The 8,156-nt window shown below is 47.1% G+C and overlaps 1 pseudogene; it reads left to right on the top strand.

The window, feature by feature from the left end:
• Positions 1-1,393: 1,393 nt before the first annotated feature.
• On the top strand, positions 1,394-7,000 carry LOC125530024 (annotated as a pseudogene).
• The last annotated feature ends 1,156 nt before the right edge of the window (positions 7,001-8,156 follow it).

The following is an 8,156-nucleotide window of genomic DNA, read 5'->3' as shown; positions in this document are numbered from 1 at the left end:
CTAGGCCCTCAAAGAAAAATGAAAAGAAGCATGGGCGCCACGGCTATGTCCATCATTATTCTCTGCCAGCGGACAGTTGGCATGGTAACACCTATATGAATAACGACGGACCCATACCGTTTACCGTTAGTAAAAGACCTCGACAATAATTCTTAACCACGAACATGCATAACTTAAATCTTCATAGGTTATGTTCCCATTAGCGATACAAAACGCTCATAGTACCATTTTATTGCTCCTTTGGACATGTAACGTCATCACAATTATGTATGCATCCGTTTATATTCTAGATACACTACGGTACCTGACATGAACAAGTCACACAAACTGATTTGTCGCTTTTTCGTGAATCGTGGTTGCGACGTGGCCAACCCACAAAGAACAAGTTGCATATTCTAATTTGTGTCACTTTCATATATCCCGAAGGCCTATAATGATCCACTCATTTTCCGGTACATGTAACTGTATTCGATATATAATCGATAAGATCAGTGCCACTTTTGCATGCACCTTTAGTGAGAATCTTAGTAAAATATCCATTTGTGGTATTGGATGCTTATCATAAAAATTTGGTGTGGTAAAGACTTATCACTTATTTTTAATTAACTACTACGAAATACATAAACTTGTGTTTCTGGAATAGATTGAAAAACGACTGAAATAATTATTTGTTATGAGTATTTCCAAAATTGATTGAATCGGTCTGAAAATAATTAAAACTTTTACATGCACACCAAATAATTGATTAAATAGACATTGATTGAAATTCTACGTAAATAATTATTTGTATCAAATGAGCTTGACTAATGCCTATGGCACTGTACCACTAAGAATGCAAATGAAAATGAGCTAATATCTGTGGAATATTAATTGTAAGCCAATGTACTAATTTTTACGATCGAATTCCACTCGAAAAAGCAATCTCAAATTGACAAAAAAAAAAGAATTCCACTGGAAAAAGTTTTCACTGGGATCTTACTGGCAAGAGCCATTTATGCGCATACGGACATATCTATATTTGGAAGTTTGTATGGAGCAGCGCCTCCCTGTCAGCTGTAACAAACTCGTCATCCAAACTGGCTCTTGCTTGCTCGAGTGAGATGTAACCGACAGCCCGGGCCCCACTGCGCAACAACTGACTCCTGAGAAACTTGTACGCTTGGTCTACATGGGCGACAGAGACAGAGATGGGATCCAAGGGCCGATCTTCGCTGCTCCGGTGAGCCGCTGTGGAATATGTGTACTTTGAACGTCATATTTTATGAAGGTTTCCCACCGTCGGATGGAAGTGGGCCCGGAAATTAAAGGCTGAGGCGGCACTTCCTCCTCTATATGATGCGGGTCCCTGGATCTTCGTCTCGACAGCGACTTGCCTTCTCCCCTGTGTCAGACACTTCCTCTCTCTCGCTCAATTCCCCCGAAATTCCATCCCCTTCGCAGCTCCCCCCTTCCTTCCGACCTCCGGCCGAGCGGATGGCGTCGTTGCGTGACATGCTTTTGAGCCAGGAGCTGGCGGCGGCCGCGGCCATGTCGGCGGACGCGTACGGGAGGTTCGAAAGGTACAGTATGAGCTCTGCCCATGGTTTTCCCCACTACCAGCAAGCTGGTAACGCTTCGGGCGGATTCCCCGACACGGGGTTTCTCGTTTCCGGCTTCGGCATGCCTCCCTCCACCTTCATCATGCCGGCGGGGACCCACGCGGCCGCTGGTTATGGCGCTGAGGCCGTCCCGGTGGAGATCCCCGTGGTCCGGCGACAGACACCTGCCTCCAGGAACGCCAGGGCGACGCCGTCCAGAGGACCGTGGACGGATGAAGAGGACGAGTACGTGAAACCTCTGAATCTGATTTGTTTTTTGAGCAGATTGATCTCGCGGCATGCATGTTGTTCTCCTTTAATTGATCAATGTGCTTTCTTTTGTTTGCAGACTTCTCAGGAGATTGGTAGATGAGCATGGAGAGCACAAGTGGGCGACCATTTCCAAGCACCTCCCGGGACGGATCGGCAAGCAGTGCCGTGAGCGATGGACAAATCACGTGCGCCCCGGCATCAAGGTGATGCATCATCGCAGCTTATAGTCTTGATTTGATTCTAATTAGCCGAAATCTTCCATGGATCTATATGATTCGGAAGTCTTGTTTTAGTTTAGTTTTTACTACGTTCGAAGCATGCTGAACTTTTGGTCGTACAATTCGGAAGTGGGTATTAAGTGAGGAATGAATAGTTCGCCATGCTGCATGCCTTTATTTTAATCATTATTAATTGCGCCAATTTTATCAAGGCCACTAATTGTTCGCATGAGTAATTCTGTCCGTGGCTCTTGTGAAGAGATTTGGGGGAGATAATTGCCAAACATTAGTTCTATACCATTTTTTTTGTAGAATTGCAGATGCACAAGCTAGCGTCTGAAAATCGCGCAAGTTTCAGTGGACTGCTTTGAGAGGACAGAAGGGGCATAGTAGGAATTTCAGGATCCAATTAAAAGTGGGGTGGGGCGGGGGGTGGGGGCGAAACATAGTATGTACTAGATAACACCCCGCGCGTTGCTGCGAGATGTATGTATGAATAAAATGTCTTATTTGAAGCTAACTGGAAAGATGATCACACGAAGTAAATATGCTATGCTCGATACAAATAATTGTACTTCCAGACCTAAAAGAGTAATCCCAGTAACAGTAAGAGCTTGTGTGCAGCAAGGTTCAAAAAAAATGCAAAGACAACAAATCTCTCAAGGTGGTAATTGCTAAGGAGAAACTGAACACAGATACGGAGAACAAACCTATTTGTGACATTCTTGAATGAACTTGTGCACAAACAGATCCAAAAAAAGTATTGTTGACGCCGGTGGAATATAGCAGAATTGCTTTTGTCAACTTTGATATACATAATATACATATATAGATGCACCTTTGCGCCGCGGCTGGGAGACGGTTGGTTCCAAGATTGGTAGTTTGCCAGTTGCGCAGCGGCACCTCCATCAGCTTGCAAAGGGATCTCCTCCCTGCTTCTTCTTGGCGCTCATATGGAAACACCGAATGTCATCGTCTTCGACAGTGAGACCCCCACCCTTCTGTTCCTGATTCGCCTCGTCATCGACGAAGACCGCCTGTGGGCCGCCGCGGGCAACATTGGCTTGGACAACACCTTGTCAGGGTAGTATCCCTATGGCATTGTACTCTCTCCAATGTAACCCCCTATCTTACTCCTTGTTGGGAGCTAGCGTTGGGCTCTTGTACACTCTCCATACTATCAATGAAAGATACCCAAGTTCTTGAGTATTCGCGAAAAAGATATACATATACACTAATGTATAACATACTTGAAGGGGAAGATTTGTTTACCAGTCACGTACATCTGAAAAATCATAACATCCAATCACAAAACACGTACCACATAAATCGGGTTATTTGACTTCTTTATTAATTCTTCCTTCCAAATTCTGGCAAATACAAACATTTGTTGAATCTTGATTTAATATCAAAGGAAAATATAAAGATAGTAAGGAGGCAGGAATGGCCAGAATCAAAACCATTTCCTGAAAGTGAAATACATGCCTCCACCCAAAAAATTGTAAAATGTATAACCGAGATATGAGGATGGAAAAGATTTAGGTAACTTGTGAAAAATGCAGACCTGTTATAAGATAGCAAGAGTTATTTTCCCTATGAACCCCTTCTGCAGAGACTCAAATCAATGTGATCACAATATCACTTCATAGAAGGCCTAGACCATTAAAACAATTGAAAATTCTTTCAAAAGTACAATTAAATATGAGCATATATATTTTTACCATTCAACCAGAACTGAAAAGGAGAAATTGTATGCCAAAACCGAACCGCTTCGTAGAGGATTCATTATTCAGAAGGTGCTTCGTCGTCGCTGCCCATGGTTCATGCATCATCAAATTTAAGTGAGGCCGAGATGACATGCATCGAGATTCAAGACCCAGTAGGACAGGAAATCAAGCGATGGACTGGTAGCTGCATCCCACCACTGACATGCATCCAAGATACAGAAACTCCACATCCTAGTGAAAATCTAGCAAAGCACAATATATCAATGTGGCAGTACGTACGATTGCTTCTATCATCCAACATGTAAATGTGAATGCATCTAAAAAGAATCTAACGCTAATACCTATGTTGACATGCAAATGACCAAGAAAACGGAAAACTGCACTACTTCAGAGATTTGAGGATGAGATATATACATAGCAGACAGAGGTGTTCATTGTCAGTCTCACCATGTTCAAAGAGCTCCTCGTGTGGCCGAGATCAGCGGCAAGAGGGGTCATGGGTAGAGCTTCCGCTTGTGACTTCTGGTGCGTGTGCGTTCCCTGAATGTTGAATCCTCGATGCCACGTTTTCCCTATCGTCTTGCAGATCTGGATGTGAAGTATGTGCCTCATCGGTGCATGCAGCGGAGCACGGATCAGGCTGAAATATACTCCCTCTGTAAAGAAATATAAGAGTGTTTAGAACTTTAGATAACTCTGGTGAGACATGAGGAGGGAAGGGGAGGAGAAACACAAATGCGGTCGAAGGGAAGGGTACGTAGATGGTGGATCCAGCACCGCAACACCTGTACGGGAGGAGCACAAACAAAGCGTCAGGAAACGAAGCATCCAGCCTTGCGCAGGGCAGCATCCTGAGTTGAGCTCACAGCGGTGGCAGGAGCTTTAGGGGATGCACGGAGACGGGCAAGGCCGGGGAGGCGAAGGAGCTGGGGCTGGAGGCCGCGGCGAGCAGCCTGGATCCGGTCGAGGTAGAGGCCGCAGAGGTCGGAGAGGGGAGGGCCAGATGGCGGCGCTATCCCGACTTGTGTGGGCCCACACAACGCCTCCTCCGCAGTGGTAGGTCGATGGCGTGGCGTGGCGCGTCCGTAGGTCGTCGACAAGGTGCACAAGGAAGGAAGGAGGCCCGTGGGCCACGAGGCAGCCGGCGCCGTAAGCAGAGAAGGACACGGCAGATCCTGAGAGATGCAGTGGACACGGGATAAGGAGTAGGCCACGGCGTTGCTATATTTTTGTGCTTCAGGAGTAACCATGGCCGGTGGTGGAGGTTTTATTACTCAGAGGGGAGAGGAAGCGGAAAGGCTAGCTAAGAGAACATGGCAGAGTAATGGTTTATTGCGGGACAATATGGGGATAGGAGACAAACGGTGGTGCATGCAAGTGCAGAGAAGATATGACGTGGCTTGGTGTGATTGGATGCTGAGGTGTCTATGCTGCATGTTGAGATAAATCAAGTAGTGGGGGTGAACTTCTTAAGTATATAGGATGTGTGTGGGGGGCTGGGGGAGGGGGGTCTCATATTTTTGTTAGGACCGCAATTTGGAGTTTTTTTAGTATGAACCAATTAATTGCGCTCATAGTTTATACATGCCAATTTTGAACTTTCAATATACCTTGAATGTCACACAAGTTTCTAGAGTCGTCGTCGGGTTGTGGGTGCGATGGCTGATGAATGGGACGTGTGTCAATGGTGGTACACCATATTTTATGTGTGTTATATGATTAGCCGGGTCAGCCAGTTCATGCGCTTCATATGGCGGTCCTCCGGATCTAGTTTAGCGGCGTGGTGGCTTATTGTCTTTGTTTTCGGCATTTTTTCCTTCTAATTAACCAAGCATCATACATGGTTTTAGCACAGCTTTCCTTGTAGACATGACCAATTCATCTCCACCATATGAATTGCTGGAGGACCTTGTCCACTCAAGACGTTCGGAAAAAGCCGCTCAATTTGTAGTGAATATTTGTCGCTCTTTCGTGATGCTATTAAAGTTTCAGCCAGGCTATTCTAGCCTAGCCAAGCTTCAGATGTCTGTATATATCATTGGGCTTTGTTGCGAGGATTCAGCGACGCAATTTATTTGTACAAAATAAGGCGCCTTTAAAAAACTGCCACGTCGATCAGCAGCATGTCTGATCCAATATACTATCACTATTTCCAGTATGATATTCAATTAAATTACACTTGATTGTGCCAATCATCCGGAGGCATGCACTAACTTTGCTTCACATAATCACATTCCAGAAGGACCACATCTGGACTGAGGCGGACGACATACTGCTGATCCACGCGCACAAGATCCACGGAAACCGTTGGTCGACGATCTCGAGGTGCCTCCCTGGCCGGTCGGAGAACGCCATCAAGAACCACTGGAACGCGACAAAGCGGAGCCTCAAGTCCAAGCGCCGTCCCGCGACAAAAGGATGGCTGACGAGAACGTGGCTCCACTGTCTCCGTCGTCCGGCCACGGGTATGACGGCCAGGTTTTTCCAAATGCCGCTGCAATGCTGGCCGTCTCCAACCCACCGGGGATGGGTCAGTACCTCCACCCAGCCAACGCGGCCGGGTCATCGTCCCAAGCAGGGATGACGAACCTGAGAGCGCCCTTGCCGGACCTCAACGCCGACAGCGGCGAGATGCTGGAGCGATACTACTACCCGGCCTCCCTCCCGACCTACAGCAACAACAACCTGCTGCACCATGGACCAGAGCCTGCATTTCCTCAGATGGTTAGTGCCCAGGGACGCATGCTTGCTGCATGCACGAACCTGAAATTGTTCCCGCTCCCTCAGTACCTCGGTGGCGGCTACTACGGCAGCGAGACGGGCAGCAGCAGCGCCGGTGGCAGCAGTGATCAGGACGAAGACGTGGTCCAGATGGCCCCGAGGGAGTTCCAGACGTCCGATGACGAGACCACACTGGACCTCACTGGCTTCAACTGACACGGTCCGTCCACCGGATCGATTGACTACCCTATCCATTAATTTTAGGTTGTCGTTTTTACCTTTCCGAACATTTTAGTTTGTCGTTCGTTAAATCAGCTGCTGTGTTGTATACTGTTGCCCGAAGAACACTACACTTGTGTGTTTGGGCGGCGTGGCATGCATGTATCTTTAATTTCCGCATTCTGAGTACTTTGTAAAAGTAACTTTTACCAAAACAATTTGTTGGAGAACCTTGGTTGTACCTGTGTTGTTTGTAGAGAGATAGCGATTCAGCATATGTACTTCTGTTTCCGATATTATACTCCATCGACACTGTTGTGTGTTGTGCAACGCACGAAGGGTGCGCGGCTTTCGTCACGTGACAGGGCCTTCAGTTCTGCTCGCGGGCAAGGAGAGAGCAGAGAAGATAGAGTCGGTTGTCTGGCTGCACGCCACCACCGGTTGTGTATGCTCTCTCCCTTGGCAATTTGACTTTGCCCGCGCATGCTCCTCTACGTCTGCAAGCTCCTCTCAGAAAAATAAGAGAACTTGATATTTATTTGCTAATTAATATCATTGTATGTGAAGAGCTGATCGTTGCTATGATGGTCATCACGCAGACATATTTTAAAAGAAAACACAAGTGGTATTAGGGAAACTTGAGAAATTTCTTCGAAAGGTGTTCTAGATACTCAGCCAAACGCCTAAACCATCGGCGCACCAAGCACGATAGTCATCATCAATGCCTTCATGCATGCACTACGCCCTGAAGAATTGAACCATGCTCTCAGTTGCGACCCACCGATCACTATCGAAGAGTTGGAGCATCTCTAGACCATGCACGTGGTTGAGGCCTTCGCTCGTGGAGATACTCGTGGGCTGCCTACGATCAATAACTCGCTCGTCACCCTTCTACCCAAAAAGGTTGGTGTCGTGGATTTAAAGGACTTTCAACCAATTTGCTTGATCCGTGGGGCGGCGCACATCATCGTGAAGGCACTTGCGAATCCGGTTGTGCTGGAGCTGCCTCTCCTCATCGAATCCCACCAGAGCGCGTCCATCAGGGGCCGTGCACTTCACAACAATTTCATGGTCGTGCAAGCTACTGCCCGTCGGCTACATGCCATTTGCATGCTGGCATGCTTGATCAAGATTCACATATAAAAAGCTTTTGATACGGTTGGCTGGGCATTCCTTCTACAGGTTCTTGTCAAGATAGGTTTGACCTGAGGTGGGTCTCGTGGATCTGTGGATTACTATCAACATAAACTACATGGATTTTGGTCAACTGCATCCCTGCGCACAAGTTACACAATGGTCGGGCCGGGTCTTCGGCAAGGAGATTCCCTCTCGCCATTGCTCTTCTTATTAGTGATGGAAGGCCTCGAGCACTCGTTCAAGTTCACAGCGACTCACGGATTGCTGGCCCCTTTGGCAAGGAG

This window comes from Triticum urartu, unplaced genomic scaffold (assembly GCF_003073215.2).
Source record: "Triticum urartu cultivar G1812 unplaced genomic scaffold, Tu2.1 TuUngrouped_contig_6013, whole genome shotgun sequence".
Taxonomy (NCBI): domain Eukaryota; kingdom Viridiplantae; phylum Streptophyta; class Magnoliopsida; order Poales; family Poaceae; genus Triticum; species Triticum urartu.
Note: the sequence above shows the minus strand (reverse complement) of the source record. Positions and strands in the feature narration are given on the sequence as shown.